Source organism: Gorilla gorilla, chromosome 8 (assembly GCF_029281585.2).
Source record: "Gorilla gorilla gorilla isolate KB3781 chromosome 8, NHGRI_mGorGor1-v2.1_pri, whole genome shotgun sequence".
NCBI classification, from domain to species: Eukaryota; Metazoa; Chordata; class Mammalia; order Primates; family Hominidae; genus Gorilla; species Gorilla gorilla.
Window position 1 is genome coordinate 45,954,012 of NC_073232.2, and position 20,748 is coordinate 45,974,759.

At 45.7% G+C, this 20,748-nt stretch overlaps 1 pseudogene; it reads right to left on the reverse strand.

Moving 5' to 3' along the window:
* Window positions 1–14,780: 14,780 nt before the first annotated feature.
* On the reverse strand, window positions 14,781–20,542 carry LOC101137771 (large ribosomal subunit protein uL18-like; annotated as a pseudogene).
* Between the last annotated feature and the right edge of the window lie 206 nt (window positions 20,543–20,748).

Below are 20,748 nucleotides of genomic sequence, written 5' to 3' on the forward strand. Positions count from 1 at the left end.
AAAACTGTTGCTTTGTTAATGTCATTTCTGAAATGGGGAGGGATGCCCTGTTAATCTTTCCCGTACACTCCACCCCCATCAGGAAATGAGGGGTCTTGCTTTCCTTGAGTGCTCTGTTCCTGACATTAGCTAGCCGCTGACAGGCAGGTCTGTGGATATATTAACTTGGGCCTTTCCGAGACTTTATTAGGCTCTAGGACAACGTCTAGAAACAGATGTCTGCTCAGAGGTGGAGCAGGAGTAGGGGGAATAGAGCCAAAAGCAAGTCCCAGCCCCCAAGGGAACAGGGCAGATGTGCTGAGGGCTCTGGTAGAGCACAGGGCAGTGGGCTGGGGTGGGAACTTTGTGAGTATGAAGGAATGGCTCCAGTTCCTGGCTGGGCACAGGCAGCTACTTGCCAAGTGGCCTGGCCATCACAGCACAGCCTTGTTAGCTTCCAAGGACTCTGGGTCTGTTCAGGGCTTAGGGCCAGTGCTGAAGAGGTGCCAGATGCTGTCCCTACAGCTTCCCTCTTTGCTCCCATCCTGTGGCCAAGGACTAGAAGTCTAGCTCCTTGAACAAGTCAACTTTCTTGTTTCCAGAGACAGTAAATTCCTGCAGGGCTGGAGATTTCTTCAAACTCATATTTGTGTAGTTCAAATGTGAAATTCAAGGCTGGGCACATTATAGTTCTCAGAAAAAGAGTGATGATGGTGGCGGTGGTGATGGTGGTGGTGGTGGTGGTGGTTATAGTGGTGGTGATGGTGGTGGTGATGGCAGTAGTGGTGATAATGATGCTGGTGGTGGTGATGCAGTGGTGGTGGTGATGGTGGGTGGTGGTGATGGTGACGGCAGTGGCAGTGATGGTGGGTGGTGGTGGTGGTGGTGGTGATAGTGATGATGATAGTAATGATAGTAGTGGTAATGGTGGTGGAGGCGGTGATGGCAGTAGTGGAGATAATGGTGGTGGTGATGGTGGTAGTGGTGGTGATGGTGGTGGAGATGGTGGTGACGGTGGTGGTGGTGATGATAGTGATGATGATGGTAATGGTGGTAGTGATGGTGGTGGTAGCAGTGATGGCAATAGTGGAGATAATGGTGGTGGTGGTAGTGGTGGTGATGGTGGTAGTGGTGGCGATGGTGGTAGTGGTGATAATGGTGAGGTGGTGATGGCAGTGGCAGTGAGGGTGGTGGTGGTGATGGCAGTGGTGCTGGTGGTGGTGCTGGTGGTGCTGGTGATGGTGGTGAATGGGATGTATGTCAACATAAAGTAGAGTACTCACCTGTTCACCAAGTTTCCCCCAGTTGCCATGTTTTTACTAGGCACACGACCAAGCAGGGTCAATCACAGAACCACACATTTCTAGCCACTATGATTGGCACAAAGGATGGCCAAGTGAAACCAACCAGGGACTTCCATTAGAATTTTTCAATCAGAGCTTGGGAGATAGAAATTCATTTGCTTTTGAGTCACTATGCAGCTGTGTATAAATCCATGAAGCTCACATAGACTAGAGTTTGTCTGCAGAAGAGAATAAAATTGACTCTGGAGAGAAGTGGAGATGAGAGATGGAGAAAATGAAAGCTTTCTGTTGGTGTTTCAGTCCCTTGGGCACAGTTATCCCTCGGACAGTCTCACCCTTTCTAGTTTAGATCTGTGAACCACAATCTTTTCCATCTCTTTTCTTAAGTCAGTGGACTTGGATTTCTGTTACTTACTACCAAAGGGTTCTGTCTGGCCCTGAGCATAGGCGATCTTGAAATTGCAAAGATGATCATGTAAGAGAGATCCTAACAGTGACAATGGCTGAGAGGAAGATGAAAAAGGTGAAGACAACATCAGTGATGGAGGTGGTTGTGGGATGGGATGGTGTTGCTGCTAACAGAAGTGATGGTAATCATGGTTTAGATTAAATGGTGGCATTGATGGATGACATTGGTGATGATGTCACATCGGTGGTGTGATTGGTAGTGAGGATCATGAAGATGCCAAGGCTTTGCCAGCCTAGAAACACAGGCCCAAACGACCCAAGAAAGGACCACCTAGAAAGGGCAGGGTGTTGGGGGTGCAGACAGAGAGAACAAATTCTTCCAAGATGGCAGGTGCTGGTTCTTTTTTAAACTGGGTAACTCCTAGCTAAACCTGGACCTGGAGGGGTAGAAGGACCACAGGTGGTATCCCATAGAGCTTCAGAATTATATTGAAACCTTCCGGAACAGGGAGACCTGGGGTCCCTAACCCCATCAGGTCCTTTTGAGAATTTCAAGTGCCTCTAGTCAAGAGGAGTAGCCAGGTTCAAACAACAGGCAAGATGAACTTGGGCGTAGGGGCTGCATTTTTGGTCAGTGGGAGAACAATCATAAAAAGGCACTGTGTCTTATGTCTGACCATTTATACTTCAGCTGTGTACATCTGTGAATATTTGGTGAAAATGAGTCACTTCTGGAGAATAATAATAACTAATTTTTGTTAAGCGTTACTATGGACTGTTCTAAGTGCTTTATTATACACATCATCTCACAAGATGAAATCTTTACAAGAGTAGGTATTTCTATTTCCCCATTTAACAGATGAGAAAAACCAGGTACAGAGAGGTTATGTAACTCACCTAAGGTTACACTGTTAGCAAGGGAGGGTGGGAAGCGAAGTGGCCTGGGCCCTGGATCCCACCTCCAAGTCACCACAGTTACGGGAAACTGCCTCCGCCACCCCCACAGCAAGGCTTTTGATCCAACCTCTTGCTCAGGGGCCTCCTCTTTTATACCCTGCTACCCAAAAGAGCATTTTCCATAGGAAGGCTTGCGGCCAAGAGGGAGGAAGAAAACTTCTGTGCATCCCACCAAAGAAGCTAGGGGGTGGGCTGGTCCTAGCATCCCTCATGTGGAGAGAAGAAAGGCCCCCTGCCTCTTCCTTGGGGTACAGTCTGTCCTCCCACACAGTGGGCTCCTGCTGACAGTAGTGACCACAGAGGTCCAAGATTCTGCCACAATAGAAGACTATAGTTATGACTTTGCAGTCAGTCAAGCCTGTGCGTAATTCTTGCTTTACCAGCCTGGACTGGTAACTACTTCTCTGAGACTGGATTTTCTCACCTGTAAAACAGAGACAATGAAAGCTATTTCCTTGGGCTATCATAGAATACTTTGCACAGTATTCAATTTGCAAAGCTCCTAGCCCAGTGCCTGGTGCAGAGTAAGTGCCTGATAAATGTCAGTCACTGTTATTGTAGTAATATTTTAATTATCTGGAATTCAGCTCTCTTCTTCGTCATTCTCCTTCACATCCACGAGCAAGATTTCTGTTCTGCTTAAAGGAAAGAGGCCTAGGAGGGAAGAATCAAATGGCAAAAGAAACCCAGACCCAGCTTTCACAGTAGGAGGGTCAGTATTGGCCCTTGAGCTGTCTCCCTCCCCCAGAAGTTATATATCCCTGTGGCTGGATTTTTAAAAATAAACACATGCCATTTCCACAATGGAAAGTTTTCTTTAAAAAAAAAAAAAAAGAAGAAAGTAAAACATTCCCCTGTCGTCTCCCTTGGCCAAAGAGAATTACAAAAGATAAATTAAGCCTTTTACACAGACGCACCAGGTTCCAGCTCTGGGGTTCCACCCTGTCACAGTTCTGGCTTTGTTGGAGGCTCCTGCAGCCCCTGGAGCCCCCTTCTCCACTGCCCGTGGGAGACCCATGGGGGATCCACTGTGGGAATATTGTCTTCTGTTGGAGGAGGGGTGTCCTAACTCCCCGATTTTAGGGCTTTTCTTCTCAGTGGTGCCCCCTTCAGGCAACCAGAGCAACTGCACTTGCTAACCCTGTCCATTTCAATAGCGCCCAACACATTGCGCATAGACCCCACAGCCTTCCCTACACAGAGGCCCCAATCAGGAGAAAATACTTGTCTAAGATCAACCAGTAAGTAAATGGCAGAACCAGGACGAGAGGGAGGGTCCCATTTTCTGGCCTAGGAACTTTCTTCCATATCTGCCACCCTCTTCCCCACTGAAGAACACGCTCAGAAAAGCTGACATCAACTTGGTGGTCTGGGGTGTGATGAGGAAAGCTCTGAACTTGCAGTCAGAAGCTCCGTCCGTTTGTTTGCCCTCTGTGTAACTCCACAGTTCTGAGTGTCTCAAGTCTCATTGGCAAAATGGGAATAATGAGGTAGACCTCATGGGGTTGTTGGGAGCCTGAATGGCCTAGGAAGTAGGAAGGACTCCATACATAGTTTCAAATTCAAATGCACAAAGTCATCATTGTGTTTCATGGAAGGATGTGTTTTGCTGTCTTTTAATTACATGATTAATTTACTTGGCTTTTTGGAATTTTCCAGTTTTTTTTTCAATGAGCATACATTGTTTCTTTAATAATAGAAAGTTCTTTTAATTTTAAATAAAGCATAAACAAGCCCGGCGCAGTGGTTTGCACCTGTAATCCCAGCACTTTGGGAGGCCAAGGCAGGTGGATCGCCTGAGGTTGGGAGTTTGAGACCAGCCTGGCCAGCATGGCGAAACCCCATCTCTATTAAAAATACAAAAATTAGCTGGGTGTGGTGGCAGATGCCTGTTATCTCAGCTACTTGGGAAACTGAGGCAGGAGAATCGCTTGAACCAGGGAGACGGAGGTTGCAGTGAGCCGAGGTCACACCACTGCACTCCAGCCTGGGCAACAGAGCGAGACTCCGTCTCAAAAACAAAATACAAAACAAAAAAACCTCAAAAAACATAAACAAGAGGGTCTGTGCTTCTCAACTCCTTCTTTAGCACTATTCCCGTCAGTGCAGGAAAAGAAGTGATCGGGATCCAGTCTCTCATATCAGGGCGCACAGACACCACCTGCCTCACCTGGTGCCATGGCTTGGACTCTTGAGGAGGCGGACTCTGGGACAGAGATTTGCATGCAGGGGGTATACTGGGGAACATGGGAAGGCCTGGGCAGAGGATGAAGTTTAATTGCAGTGCGGTAGCAAGAGAGGTCTCAGCCAACCCTGAGGGGAGCTTGTAGCTGGGATGCCCTTCAGAGTTGGCCTGGATTGAGCTCAACTCTGGCTCTCTGTGTAGACACTGGCTGTCTGTGTACACCCCAGCACGAGTCCTAAGGTGTAGGCTACCCCGGGGGGGAGCGTGGTCTTGTGTGCAGCTGATCCCTTTAGCTATGTGTGAGCCATCAGCAGCTGTCACCCTATCCCAGAGGGACTCTGGGTGGTACATTCCAGCACCCACTATACCGAGATTCAAGCTGGCCCTGCAGGAGGCAGCAGGAGCAGAAGCTGACTCTTGACGAATAGGCCCCAGTCCCTGCCCGAGCTCTCAGACCCATGTGCACACACCTGACTTCTTGCTGTCACATAGGTGGCCACAGAAACCAGGAAACTTAGAAACGAGGCATTTCACCAGCTGCATCTAAGCTCTTCCCTTCCCCACTTTCCCCATTAGAGCCCAGACACTTCATCCACAGGGCACCTGGAGAGGCAGGCACACAGCTACCCACCTGAGGAAATCTAACCCTCTTGCCACAGGACCTTAAAAGAGATGTATGTTGAGCATCTTCTCAAATGCTCAGGAGCACTGGATCTCTACAGGAAAGTCTGCCTCTCCACACCTCTGGCTCCTCCCAGGAACTCTGTGGGGAGTAGCCCTCCACCTTCTATCTGTCACACCTGGGGCAGGCATCTCTCTATACAGCCATTTTCATGGGCTGCCTAGACTTGGAAGTAGCTCACAAGTATTTTGAGTGAATCAGTTAGAATGTTTTGGATTACAAGTAATAGAAAGCCTGACCCAAACTAGTTGCTGAATTGGATTTTTTGTTTTATTTTGTTTTTAGCAATGGGGTCTCACTGTATTGCCCAGGCTTGACAAACTCCTAGGTTCAAGTGATTCTCCCACATCACTCTCTCAAGTATCTGGAACTATATGCCTGTACCTCCTAGGACTTCAGCCTGGCTTGCTGAATTTGACCCTGGGAGGTATAGCCTGGAGCTGCTTGCTGACAGCCATCTTACCCCAACTTGAAAATGAAGACAACAAGAAGAGAGTAGGGCTGAGAAATGGACCAAGACTGCTCCCTAGTGACAATTTGAAATCCTGGAACAAGCTTCACCTGAAGCTAGAGCTATGTTGGGCTTTTTAGGAGTATGGTCTAATGAATTCTCTTTTTGCTCAAGCCTGATGAGTTGGGTTTTCAGTCACTGGCAACCCAAAGAGTCCTAACAATAGGGTGGGCAGTCGACTTACCTCCACCCTCACCTTGCCTGACCTAAAAACTCCTGATGTGTTTTGTGTGAGGCTCGGACTTTCAACAAGAAATCTGTTTCCCTGCCAAATGCTTCTGCTTGGGGGTGCTGAAACATGGGGCCTGTTAAGAAGGAAAAACCAGTTGTCCATAATAGGTCAAAGTCATACTGTCAGGCGATCTCTTCCTCCTGGGTAGGAACATGGTCATTACCATGAAATGCTGGAGAAGGAGGTGCTCCAAAGGGAGGCAGAAGAGAACGGCAGGCAAGGTCCCCCCTTATGAAGGCATCAGCGGGGAGCTATGTATGGGTCACTCCCTGGGGAACCTGGCCTGGCTGTTGGGAATGTTTCCCAGGAGAATGCACGGCTCTGCTGCACATTCCCACTCAGGCCCTTCCTCAAATGGCTAAATAAACCGAAGGGCTTTGCTACGTATTTTTCATTCCACATACTATTTGCTCTGCCTGCCTGCCCCAGCCAGCCAAGTTTAACCCAACAGAGACGTTCTTCTTACAGAATTCAAATTAATCCCATAATTCGAGGCACCACATGTCAACTGTCACACTGTGTAGCTTTGTGCCCAATTCAGCAGATATTTCTGAACATCTTCAGCCAGGCCCAGGTTTGGTCAGGCCCTCTGTGAGCAATGAAGTGAGTTAGATGCAGCTCCTGTTTCTCAAGGAGCTCAGAGTTGGGGGAAGTAGGATGTGAAAGAAACGAACTGTTACACAAGGTGGAGAGAAGTAAGGGCAAGTGAGAATTGGGGTTGGAGCCCTGTGTTTTCAGAATCTCGGGGAAAGGGGTGTGTGGGGAGGTAGGGCTGACAGGATTCACGGTGAGGGGTGGCTTGGGGCTTACGCTTCGAGGGTGAGAGTTTCACTCTGGGGAGAGGGTGGAAGACTTCTGGGCTGAGAGGCAGTGGGAGCTGAGACACAGAATGATCCAAGGCCACATGTTCATCCCTTCTTCCATCTTCCTCTGGCCATGTTTCCACCACTGGGTTTCTTCCTCTCAAACTCAAAGGGGATTGTGAAAACATCATACTCAAGGGGCGAAGGGTTGAAACTGAGCCTTCATGGGTCACATTATGGCCCTTCTCCCTAATTAAGTTCTTGTGTTTTTGGTTAGGCCTCTTCTTTCTTTGAGCCAATCTGACAAGCTCAAAGCGAAGCCAAGAATTACATACCTTTATAGTAGCATGATTTATAATCCTTTGGGTATATACCCAGTAATGGGATCGCTGGGTAAAATGGTATTTCTAGTTCTAGATCCTTGAGGAATCGCCACACTGTCTTCCACAATGGTTGAACTAGTTTACATTTCCACTGACAGTGTAAAAGTGTTCCTATTTCTCCACATCCTCTCCAGCATCTGTTGTTTCCTGACTTTTTAATGATCGCCATTCTAACTGGGGTGAGATGATATCTCATTGTGGTTTTGATTTGCATTTCTCTGATTGCCAGTGATGATGAGCATTTTTTCATGTGTCTCTTGGCTGCATAAATGTCTTCTTTTCAGAAGTGTCTCTTCATATCCTTTGCCCACTTTTTGATGGGATTGTTTGATTTTTTCTTGTAAATTTGTTTAAGTTCGTTGTAGATTCTGGATATTAGCCCTTTGTCAGATGGGTAGACTGCAAAAATTTTCTCCCATTCTGTAGGTTGCCTGTTCACTCTGATGGTAGTTTCTTTTGCTGCGCAGAAGCTCTTTGGTTTAAGTAGATCCAATTAGTCTATTTTGGCTTTTGTTGCCATTGCTTTTGGTGTTTTAGTCATGAAGTCCTTGCCCATGCCTATGTCCTGAATGGTATTGCCTAGGTTTTCTTCTGGGGTTTTTATGGTTTTAGGTCTAACATTTAAGTCTTTAATCCATCTTGAATTAATTTTTGTATAGGGTATAAGGAAGGGATCAGTTTCAGCTTTCTACGTATGGCTAGCCAGTTTTCCCAGCACCATTTATTAAATAGGGAATCCTTTCCCCATTGCTTGTTTTTGTGGGGTGGATTGCATTGTTGTAGATGTGTGGTATTATTTCTGAGGGCTCTGTTCTGTTCTATTGGTCTATATCTGTGTTTTGATACCAGTACCATGCTGTTTTGGTTACTGTAGCCTTGTAGTACAGTTTGAAGTCAAGTAGCGTGATGCCTCCAGCTTTGTTCTTTTGGCTTAGGATTTTGGCAATGCAGGCTCTTTTTTGGTTCCATGTGAACTTTAAAGTAGTTTTTTTCCAATTCTGTGAAGAAAGTCATTGGTAGCTTGATGGAAATGGCATTAAATCTATAAATTACCTTGGGCAGTATGGCCATTTTCGTGATATTTATTCTTCCTATCCATGAGCATGGAATGTTCTTCCATTTGTTTGTGTCCTCTTTTATTTCACTGAGCAGTGGTTTGTAGCTCTCCTTGAAGAGGTCCTTCACATCCCTTGTAAGTTGGATTCCTAGGTATTTTATTCTCTTTGAAGCAATTGTGAATGGGAGTTCACTCATGATTTGGATCTGTTTGTCTGTTATTGGTGTATAGGAATGCTTGTGATTTTTGCACATTGATTTTGTATCCTGAGACTTTGCTGAAGTTGCTTATCAGCTTAAGGAGATTTTGGGCTGAGATGATGGGGTTTTCTAAATATACAATCATGTCATCTGCAAACAGGGACAATTTGACTTCCTCTTTTCCTAACTGAATACCCTTTATTTCTTTCTCCTGCCTGATTGCGCTGGCCAGAACTTCCAACACTATGTTGAATAGGAGTGGTGAGAGAGGGCGTCCCTGTCTTGTGCCAGTTTTCAAAGGGAATGCTTCCAGTTTTTGCCCATTCAGTATGATATTGGCTGTGGGTTTGTCATAAATAGCTCTTATTATTTTGAGATACGTCCCATCAATACCTAGTTTACTGAGAGTTTTTAGCATGAAGTGCTGTTGAATTTTGTTGAAGGCCTTTTCTGCATCTATTGAGATAATCGTGTGGTTTTTGTCTTTGATTCTGTTTATATGATGGATTACATTGATTGATTTGCATATGTGGAACCAGCCTTGCATCCCAGGGATGAAGTCAACTTGATCATGGTGGATAAGCTTTTTGATGTGCTGCTGGATTCAGTTTGCCAGTATTTTATTGAGGATTTTTGCATCGATGTTCATCAGGGATATTGGTCTGAAATTCTTTTTGTGTGTGTGTGTCTCTGCCTGGCTTTGGTTTCAGGATGATGCTGGCCTCATAAAATGAGTTAGGGAGGATTCCCTCTACTATAAAGACACATGCATATGTATGTTTATTGTGGCACTATTCACAATAGCAAAGACTTGGAACCAACCCAAATGTCCATCAGTGATAGACTAGATTAAGAAAATGTGGCACATATACACCATGGAATACTATGCAGCCATAAAAAAGGATGAGTTCATGTCCTTTGCAGGGACATGGATGAAGCTGGAAACCATCATTCTGAGCAAACTATTGCAAGGACAGAAAACCAAACACTGCATATTCTCACTCATAGGTAGGAATTGAACAATGAGAACACTTGGACACAGGGTGGGGAACATCACACACTGAGGCCTATTTTGGGGTGGGGGGATGGGGGAGAGATAGCATTGGAGGCATACCTAATGTAAATGACGAGTTAATGGGTGTAGCACACCAACATGGCACATATATACATATGTACCAAACCTGCACGTTGTGGACATGTACCCTAGAACTTAAAGTATAATAATAAAATAAAAAAATAAAGTCTATTAAAAAAAAGAATTACATATCTTGAAGCATCATGGTGGTTTCTGAACCAGCGTGGTACGTGAAAACCTGCTATCAAATATTACAGCTACCAAGTCTACCTGTCACAAATTGGCCACATTGGATGACATTAGGCACAAGTTGCGATCATTACCATCTCCACATTGTATATGGTTAGGTTTTGAGCACAAAGGATTTGAGAAGATGGGAGAAATAAACCTGTTTCCAAAAGAGGTGATGATGGTGGGGACATAGGAGCATGGGCTAAGTGAAGGTATGGTCTAAAAAGGAGAGAGGTAGGTGAAGAGGTGAAGCAGATATAGGAACTCTATGTAAGAACATAGAAGCTGAATATTGTATTGAAGCTCTGCTGTGTGACCTGGGACCACCGCCCAACTTCTCTGTTCTTTATTTAGGAGGGATAAAAACATTGGAAGCTCTGATAGTGGGTGGTGATGAATTAGTGATCAAATACTGCATAAGAAATCCCCCAAAACTTTGTGATTTAAAACAAAAGTAATCATTCATGATCTTTCACAATTTCTATGCATCAGAAATTATTTGTGACTTGGCTGAAGTTCTAGCTTGGGTCTCATGTGAGGCTGCAGTCAGAGGTCAGTCCAGGCTATACTTATCTAAAGGCTTGACTGGGGCTTGAGGATCCACTTCTAAGGTGGCTCAATGGTGTTTCGTGGCAGGACTCAGTTCCTCTCCATGTGGGCTCCAAGGCTTCTTGAGTATCCCCAACACATGGCTGCTGTCTACCCCCAATGCCAGGTATCCAAGAGACCAAGGTGGAGGCTGCAATGTCTTTTATGGTCTGCCCTTGGATGCCACACAATCTCATTTCTGCTGCGTTCCATTGGTCACACAAGTCAGTCCTGATTTAATGTGGGAGGGGACTACCAAAGGCATGAATATCAGAATATGAAGATCACTGGAGGCTAACTACCGTAGTGCTCCCTCTAGCTGCAATGATGCAAGACCCTCCCACGTGCAAAATATACTCACCCCTTCCTAAGCTCCTCAAAAGTCTCATCCCATTATAGCATCAACTCAAAGTCCACAATCTCATCATCTACAGCAGGTCCAGGTGTGGATAAGGCTGCTCAGGGGCAGGTGGCAGGCTGCCACCATGGTAAAAACATAATCACTGTCAATATGGAGTCTCTCTTCTTTTCCATAGTGGCATCTAACTTCCTGGAGGCTCAAGGGGCATCCAGGCACCTAGTCTTCAATGTCATTTGTGATGCCCATCACTGTGCCTGTCCTTGTTCATTGGTCCCTGCAGGTTGTCCCTTTGCAGGGCCCTTGCTGATCTGCTCTTCTTGTCCAGTCCCACGCTGCTCTTATGAGCAATGGGGTCATGCTGTTTTCCAGGTCCATGCTAGTGTTTGGGAAAGATCTGCCAGGCTGACTAGGACTTTGCTGCTGGAACAGTCCATGAAGCTATTTCTCTTGCCTGGGGTCTTGCCACTTCCCAGTGCTCTCTGGATAATGGGACCCAGGTCTCGTCTCCTCTCAGGTCCTCCAGTTCTCTCTGGTACCCTCTTCTGGAAACCACCATTATCTATACTCTTGTGACTCCCGACCTCTCTCAACTTTCCACTCCACCCCCAAGATGGGAGCCCCTTTACAAATCTGAGAGATGGAAGCATTGCCTTGCTCATGTTTTCTTCCAAATTTTGCTGGTATGGGGATTTTCTTCTGCCTGACTGGCCCAAGACTTTTCAACTCAAAGTCAAGAGACTCCTTGCTCTGCTTTCTGGGGTCACACCTCTTCTCTGAGACAATGAGCACAGGACAGAATATGGGTGATGGTGAGAAGGAAAGGGGCAAAGTGTGAAAAGGAGAAATGCCAGAGGGATAAAACATTGGTTAATATTTCCAAACACTAACCTCTGTCAAGGTTTCCCCTGAAACTCAGATAGGACCTGTGAAAGTAATGCTGCTAGTCACAGACAGATCCAAAATGAGAATCTGGAGCCTCTTTCTGCACGCTCAAATACAGTCTTTGATCACCTATTTGACTTATGTTTAGGAATGGGTCTGGGCACAGAAATGTATTTGAGCATCTGGTCTGGGATGAACCCCTCACTTGGGTAGGCTGTCGACAGCAAAGATGCCAAGGGAACCTGACATCTGGACAGAGAATGATGAGAAGACCTGCAAGACCACCAGTCTGATCAAACCATCCTGGGAGAGGAAGAATTTCAAATAAGTTTCCATCAATTACACATGAACATTGGGTGGCTGCGAATTGCCAGGCAAGCACTTTGGGGAGCTTGGAGGAAGGCAGGTGAGCCAGGTCATGGCTGAATCTTGAGGACCAATATTGGCCTGGAGGAAATCTTGGGGAGAAGGCAGATCTGGTGAGGGGTCAGGAAATCTTGTGAGGTAAGGGAGGGTGGGAACAATGGAACATTTATTCTAGGGGAGAGACTAAGATCTCTGAAGGGCTTCAAGGTAGTACTTGCTCTAGGATTCCCTGTAGGACCTTAGGGAATCAGAGAGTGAGACTTCACTATTGAAGGAAAAGCTTAAGGATTTGAAAATGTTTGGAAATGGAAAGACTCCCTTAAAAGTAGCGAGTTCACTGTCAGTGGGATGATGACGCGGAGGATGGATGAACTATTGATGGTGAGACAGACCCTTGGATGGAACATCGCATGAGAACTCAGAGGTCTCTGCCTTGCTAAGATGTCGTGATTCTTCACACCCACTGAATTCTGATACCTCCCACCTCATTCATTTCCATTCCACTAACCCATATTTTGTGGTAACTCAGGTGCTGTCAGACATCACTGATGGTGAAAAATGAGTTTGCTGAGAGATAGAAAGTATATATGAGATCACAAGGGAAGGGCTTCCCCTGCTGATGAGAACAGACTGTTTCTGAACCTTCCTTCATGTGTAAGCAATCACCACAGTAATTGACATCATTGTTCACTCTCAACTCACTACAACCTTGCCTCCTCCTCTTTCCAAGAAAATTGAGGCCATCAGATATGAATTCTCAATTCCCAGACATCCTCACCATCAAGTCTTGCCCCAGCCAGACTCATCCTGCCTCCCTACCTGCAGCCTCAGAGGATGAGGTGTCTCTCTGTTCAAAGCCAACCAGCCCACCTGTGTCTTTGACCTCCAATTCTCCTGCCTCCTCCAAGAGGCTACCTCATCAGTCATCCTTCCCTCTCCTGGATCTTCCAGGACTGGACTCTCCCAGTCCACTGGCTGCTTCCCCTCTACCTAAAAATATACTCGAGCTCTCACATCCAAAAATGAAATCTTCCCCTGTCTTCCTCTAGCTTTTATCCAAATATCCCTTCTCCCCTTCTCATCCAGCCCTCTTAAAAAAGTATGGTTGACCCTTGAACTATACGGTGCTTAGGAGTGCTTACCCACTGTGCAGTCAAAAATATGCATATAACTTTTGACTCCCCCTAAATTTAACTACTAATAGGTTACTGTTGCCTAGAAGCTCCATCTAAAACATAAATGGTTGATGAACACATATTTTGTATGTTATATTTATTATATACTGTATCTTTATAATAAAGTAAGCTAGAGAGAAGAAAATGTTAAGAAAATCATAAAGATGAGAAAACATATTTATTATTCATTAAGTGGAAGAGGATCATCATAAAGGTCTTCATCCTCGTTGTCTTCACTTTGAGTAGGCTGAGGAGGAGGAAGAGGAGGAGGAGGAAGGAAGGAAAAGCATGGGTCTTGCTGTCTGAGGGGTGGCAGAGGTGGAAGAAAATCTGCTTATAAGTGGACCCATGCAGTTCAAACCCATGTTGCTCAAGGGTTGCCTGTAGTCTACACCTGCAGTTCTCCACTTGCCCAGCATTTACTCAAACCTCAGTCCACAGCAAACTGGTCAACTGGAGTTGCTCATAACTGCTCTGAATGTAATGACCCTGATTGACGAATCCAATGAGTATTTCTCAATGCTTAGCTGCTGGTTCTCACTTTTAATTTTAAAAAGTATTGAATGCTTCTCTTCTGGAACTCTTCTCTCTGTGGCCTTTGATAACAGGCTCTTTAGGCTCACCTGAGGTCTCTTGCTGTCTTCCCTGTCTCCTTCAAGGGCTCTGTGGTAGTCAGTTTCCAAGATGGTCACCAAAGACGCCCACCTTCTGGAGTTCACCTTGCATAGCCACCTCTCCCATTGTACCAGTTGGACAATGTGACCAATAGAATCTGACTGAAGTAATGATATGTCATGTCCAAGATTAGCTTATAAAAGACAGTGTGGTTTCCATTTGGTCTTTCTCTCATTCTGTCTCATGGATCACTTACTCTGGGAGAAGCCAGCTGCCGTACATTGAGGACACTCAGGCTTTCAAGTGTCTCGAGAGGCCCACTTGGCACGGAACTGAGTCTTCCAGCCAATAGCCAGTGACGAATGAAGGACTCCAACTAGCAGCCATATGAGTGAGCCCTCTTGGAAGTGGAGCCTCCCCCAGTTGAGATGACTGCAGCCCTGCCCATCAGCTTGACTGCAGCCTCACAAGAGAGCTTGAGTCAGAACCATCCAGCTAAGCTGTGCCCAGATTCCTAAACCTCAGAAATGGTGACAAAATAAATGCTTATTGCTTTAAACTACTAACGTTTTGGGGCAACTTGTTACTAGGAACTAGTAAGACTGCCTTTTCTATATGTGAAGTTCCATGAATGTTGGTGAAATATTGTCATACGATCTAATTTCCGCCAATGGGACCTGAGGAGTAGTCTGCCGGGTGTTATTGATTTTTGTGTTTTTGTTGTTGTTGTTGTTGCTGTCAATAAGTTTACTGTCTTTATCTGAAAATTTCTCATAGAAAGTTGGGTTAGCTCTCAGCAGCCCGCTCTTGAGCTCTGAAAAAGCTTGCCTTCTTTTGAGCTACCTGATCTTTATTCTGAGCAAGGGACATTTTGGGGCAGTACCACCTCTTCTTTTTAACTTCTTTCTTGGGCTTCTTCTCCCAGGCTGGATTCTCTCATATAGCAGCATAAGCTTTCTTATCATCTCTTCCATCACGTCTGGGGTTACGCCGTTCTTTATGTATTGACAGAATTATTCCTTTTGAGCATCTTCATCTTCCTCCATTAAGTAGCAAGAGTAATCTGCAACATTCTGGCCCATGATATGCTTCTGGTGTACTTCTGCATTAAATTCCTTGCTTTCAGAATCATAACTAGGGAGGCATTTGGTACTGTGAGGGCTAGACAAGCCTCCATCCACACCTCCCTTCAGTGCCCCCAAAACTTTATTGCAGTTCTAGCAAGGCCTGCATCCAAATAGCAGGTAAAGGCACCTGGCTGACCATCAATGCCTTCCACATTGTATTCATCTCCAGTCACCTCCACTTGGCGTTCACAGATCTTATCCATGCCAAACTTACTGAGAAGCCTGTGGGCCAGCAGCAGGACAGTACAATACATTGCAGCATCATTTGTCAGGCCAAACTTCATGCCATATTTTGGCAGTTCATGTGCATATGCTGTGCAGACTATATATCCCCTTCTAGATGGGAGTAAGCAATCTGACCAATGATATCTCTGTTTGTTACACAAACTATCATCCTGTATTTGGGTGTGTCATGTTTATTTTTATCCTGTATCACCAGTGTTTCTGAGCATAATAATCAGTTTTACCCTATCATCATCTTCTAAATTTCACTTGGTACCTCTTAAAGTAGGACTTATTCTTAACAACTTTAACCAACCCTATCCTGTGGGACAGAGGCTCGACAGAGACCTGCAGGCCCAGCCGCGCTCCTGGGTGTTTTGAGAAAGGTTTCTCTCTGATAAAAAGAGGGAGATGAGTGAAAGACTGTCCTTCTGCCTTCCAGCTTTTAAGTGTCATCATGCAGGCGTGATTTTTGGAGCTACACAATTTGCCATTCTGGAAAGTACATTTTCCCCCCATTATCCTCCTTGGATAAGGTAAGCATGGAAAATATGCCCTTCTTGGGGGCTGAGTAGTTTTCTCAAACTGTAGAATTTTGCAAGCCCAAGAGTTAAACCTTGAACAATGGTTTAAGTCTAAGCGCCTGATTTTTGCGGGGAGGGGGAAGGTGCAATACAACTAACTTTAAAATGTAACAGTCTTCTTATCTATTTGATTCTGGAAAACTCCATATACCAGTAGTCTCATCCATAGTTTTAATTTTAAACATACATTTAAAATTTTCTGAACCTCTCTCTTGTCCACATTGACCTCCAGTTTCTTTTTCTTTTTTTTTTTTTTTTGAGACAGAGTCTCGCTCTGTTGCCCAGGCTAGAGAGCAGTGGTGCAATCTCGGCACACTGCAAGCTCTGCCTCCCGGGTTCACGCCATTCTCCTGCCTCAGCCTCCCAAGTAGCTGGGACTACAGGCGCCCGCCACCACGCCCGGCTAATTTTTGTATTTTTTAGTAGAGATGGGGTTTCACTGTGTTAGCCAGGATGGTCTCGATCTCCTGACCTCGTGATCCACCCGCCTCGGCCTCCCAAAGTGCTGGGAACTCTACTTTCTTTAAGCCAGTAAGTTTTGGGGTACTTTATTGTAAGTAAACCTATCAGACTTAGGTGTGAGCACATTTCCTCCAGTCTCTTTGCCTGAGTCAGCATGTCTAATAAAAAAGATTCATCTCTTAGTCCATTCACAATTTTCAATAATGGATATGACAATGATATCATCAATTTGATCCTTGCCACCAGGCTAAGATTTTTCTCTGGCTGCATTTCAAGTTTTTTGCTTCATCATTTGTTTTTAGCATTTTTACTTGATGTGCCTTGGTGTAGTTTTCTTTGTGTTTATCCTGACTGAAATTCATTGAGTGTCTTGGATCTATGGGTTTATAGTTTTCATCAAATTTGGAAAATGTTTGGCCATTATTTTTTCAAAGATACGGTTTTTTGAGAGAGGGTCTTGCTCTGTCGCCCAAGCTGGAGTGCAGTGGCATGATATTGGCTCACTGCCACCTCTGCCTCCTAGGTTCAAGCAATTCTCCTGCCTCAGCCTCCTGAGTAGCTGGGATTACAGGCGCCCACCACCACGCCTGGATAAGTTTTGTATTTTTAGTAGAGACGGGGTTTTGCCATGTTGGCCAGGCTGGTCTCGAACTCCTAACTTCAGGTGATCTGCCCATCTCGGCCTCCCAAAGTGCTGGGATTACAGGCGTGAGCCACCACACCCAGCCTGTTATCTTTCTTTAAAGAGTGTTGAGTTTTATTCCAGCAACTTATTTGAAGATTGGCTTGGTCCTTTCAAGACTTGTCTTTAAACTTAAGATGGGTCTAGGATAGCCTTCACTCTAGGATGGAGGCTTGTTAGTTTAGCTCTACTCCTACAGTGCAGCCTTTCTGAGTTTTCCACTAAATATTCTGAGGGCTCAATGAGGTCTCTCCACTCTGGTTGGCCTGAACTTGAACATCTCTCAACTCTGAGCACAGAATATTGTTCAGCTTACAACTCCCAAATAAGTACTCTTTCTCCAATATTTGTTCTTTGTCCAACCTCATGGAATCTCATCCTACTCATGCACACCTAATTTTTAGCCAAAGACTCAAAGTGCCTCCTATGCAGTTTCTGAAGCCCTTTCTCTGCGTACGTCTCTTCAGTATTCTGCTCCGCAAATTCCAGCTGCACAGTTCTCGGAATTGTGATCTCTGACTCCTCAAAACAGCGAGGCTTCTGTGCTCTGCTCTCCTTCCTCGTCCTAGACCCACGGTCTGCTAAATGCCTCTAGGCAAAAAGTCAGGTTGATCACGGAGTTCATCTTATTTGTTTACTTTCTCTCAGGGAACACAGTCCCATTCTGAGGGTTAGTCAGTGTCTGAAAACAGCTGTTTCATATATTTTATCCAGTGTTCTACTTGTTTATGGTGGGTGACGGCTAGGCCCAGTATCTGTTATTCCATCATTGTCCACAGCAGAAGTCCACACAGGATAAGTTTAAATCAGCCTTAGGGTTAGGAAGCAGTTGCCTCTTCCAACCCCACAAGCACTAACTAGTGGACATTTAATTCCCTTTTCAATTCTGCTTCTTAACAGGCCAATTATTTTCTGAGCCTATTCCTTTCTTGTATCCTACTAAACACAGCCAAAGACAGGCATTTCATCTGTGAACAAATTGTTTCCTAATCTCTTCCCCTGGGGCTACCCATCCTTTGGGTATGTCATCTGCCTTCTATGTTATCACAAGGCATATGCTTACGGATGAACTGAGATGGCAGAGCTGAAATAGGTAAAGATTTGGGTCCCCAATATCATATTGAGATGATGAAGAAGCTACTTCCAAATGGATTAAGCACCTACTTCCAAATGTATTCAAATGAAATAAATAAATAAACGATCTTATTGTTTGAGCAACTTTTGAGTGTGTTCTGTTCCTCGCAACCTACATCACCTTGATGAACGCATAGGTGGGCCCCTCCCCTTCTGTGCTTCCTAAAGCTCATGCCCCTCAGGTCTTAACTCCAGCCTGCATCTTCCTCCATAGGGGTGAGTCCAGATATTCACCTGCTGGCTGGTCATTGCCACTGGAAGTCCCACCCGCAGCTTCCTCCAACCCCACATCCAAAATGGATCCTAGTTTTTCCCTCCTAAACTTCCTTCACCCAGAATTCTTCATCTCAGTCAAGGGTAGCACCTTCCACTCATGCTGTAAGTCTCGCTTTTATCCTAAGATTCTCCCTCTTTCTTCTCTCCTTGTATCCGAAAACCACCAAGACCTACTATTTTAGCTCCCTAAGTGTTTCTCAAATACATCCCCTTCTCTCCATTCCCCCAACCACTTCCCTAGGACAGTCTCCTGACATTTCTCTCCTACTCCCAGCTGATCCCCCAGCTTCCATGCATACTTCATACCGCTTCTGCACCAGCACCTTTTCTAAAACACAAAATTATCTGTATCTCTCCCCTGCTTGGAACCTTTCACGTTTACATGATGAAGTCCAAACTCTTACCAAGGCTTACAGGCCTCCAGGGTCTGGCTTCTGCTGACCGCTCCAGACCCAACATTTGCCACTACCCGTCTTCACGTTACATCCCATCAACTCCAATTTGGGAGTGTTTTCTTGGTTAATCCCACTTTTTCTCCCCTTTGGGCCTTTCTGCATGTCATGACTCTTGCACAGGTTATCTCTCAGCCGGCTCCATCCTACTGCCACCGCTTTTCTCCTGTAAGTATCTATTATTCCTCCAAAAGCATGAGCTCCCATTTTCCTCCTCCTAGAAGCCTTCCCTGGTGACCCCACCCTCCAACCTTGTTCAGTTCTCCTCTTCTGTGTTCTGGTAATACTCCATGCACAGGGCTCTTGCTGTAGTGACCACTCTGCTTGATACTCATGGGAATGTGTCTATCTCCCTCTCAGACTGATCTCCTTAAGGGCAGACACTGAGACTGACTTAACCTTGTACCCCAGCCTCTGGCCCGTGGTGGCTGCCTAGTAAAATGTTGAATGACTGAATGAATCCGCAATCAATCTCTTCCAGCAGGTCCCCTACAAACCATTGCTGTGGAGTGCCTCGTGGTTAGTTCACTTGAGTAAGTGGATTAACTTAAAAATAATAAAAACTGTGTTTCGGTAAAATCATTTTTCCACCAGCCCTTTCCTTCAATTAGTACCATCAGGGAAGGGAGTGTATTTGTGGTGAGGTTGCCATAGCACTTCTCTCAGAAGGGGGATTATATTTCCAGAAGCAGAAACCATGGCTTTAGGAGGAAAAAATGTGGAAAGAGCATGACATGGACCTGAGAAGTCACTGAAACATGTGTCCAGGCCATGACCATCAGCAGAGACCAGAACCACGCAGGGGGGTGACTGTGGATGTGGGTGGCATGGTTGGTATCTGATAGACCCTTCTCCTCTAGTTGCCATACTTATCAAAATGTCACCATTAGAGGGCACTCCTTTTAACCACCTGTCACCCTTTCCTGTGGAACTCTTGCAAGCCAAATTTCCTGTGGAAGGAAGTCCCTCTCTCCTTCCAGGGATTGCGTTCTACTGCCTGGAAAGCATCCACCACACCCTCTGTCTACCCCAGTTTTTCATGTTCTTTCAAATGTAGGTGAAATCTCTTCCCGCCCATGAAGCCTCCCTGGAGCTCTCTTTTAAGATGGTGGGTATCTCGGAAGCAGAAACCACATCTCATTCAACACTGGCTCCGGGTGCTCTTACAGACCTGGCCTGAGGTAGGTGTTGAACAAATAACCCGAAGGAGCTCCATGCGCCGCCGATTCTCCGTCCTCACATTCCGATGCTTCCATTAATGCTGGTGATCACTCATGCCTTGTGAAGGTCTTTGGTTGCTCTAAGGAGACATTTCCTCTGATGTGGCTTTTTGATGCTTCCTGAACATAGGCTAGGTTTCCCATCTGGGTAGAGGACTCTGAGCAGGCAAGGGCCATGCCTTAGCCTTCTTGGACTGCCCCTGTAGGTGGGGGACTGGGAGGCCGCTTGGAGACAGATGTTTCCCAGCTTGAATCAGATGGTGAGGAGAAAACTTCTAGCATATGGCATGTGGGACACCATTTGTACACTTATCCTAGACCCCACTGGTGATGGGGTAGACGTCCTCCTATGTACCTTGGGGGTAGGTGATGGGATTTTCATCAGCCATCAGCGCAGCAAAGCCCAGTGGCCTGGGGGGTTGTTTCTCTCTGGACTGATGATCAGTTCATAAGGGGCTCAAGCAAAGTCATGGGTCAATCATTGTTGGCCTGCACCAGAGTGATGGGAATTCCCTTTTCTTAGGTTGTCAGGTATGTCTCAGGGCCCTTGTGGCTCCTGGACCCCCAAACATTATTTCTCAATGAAGCCTCCTGC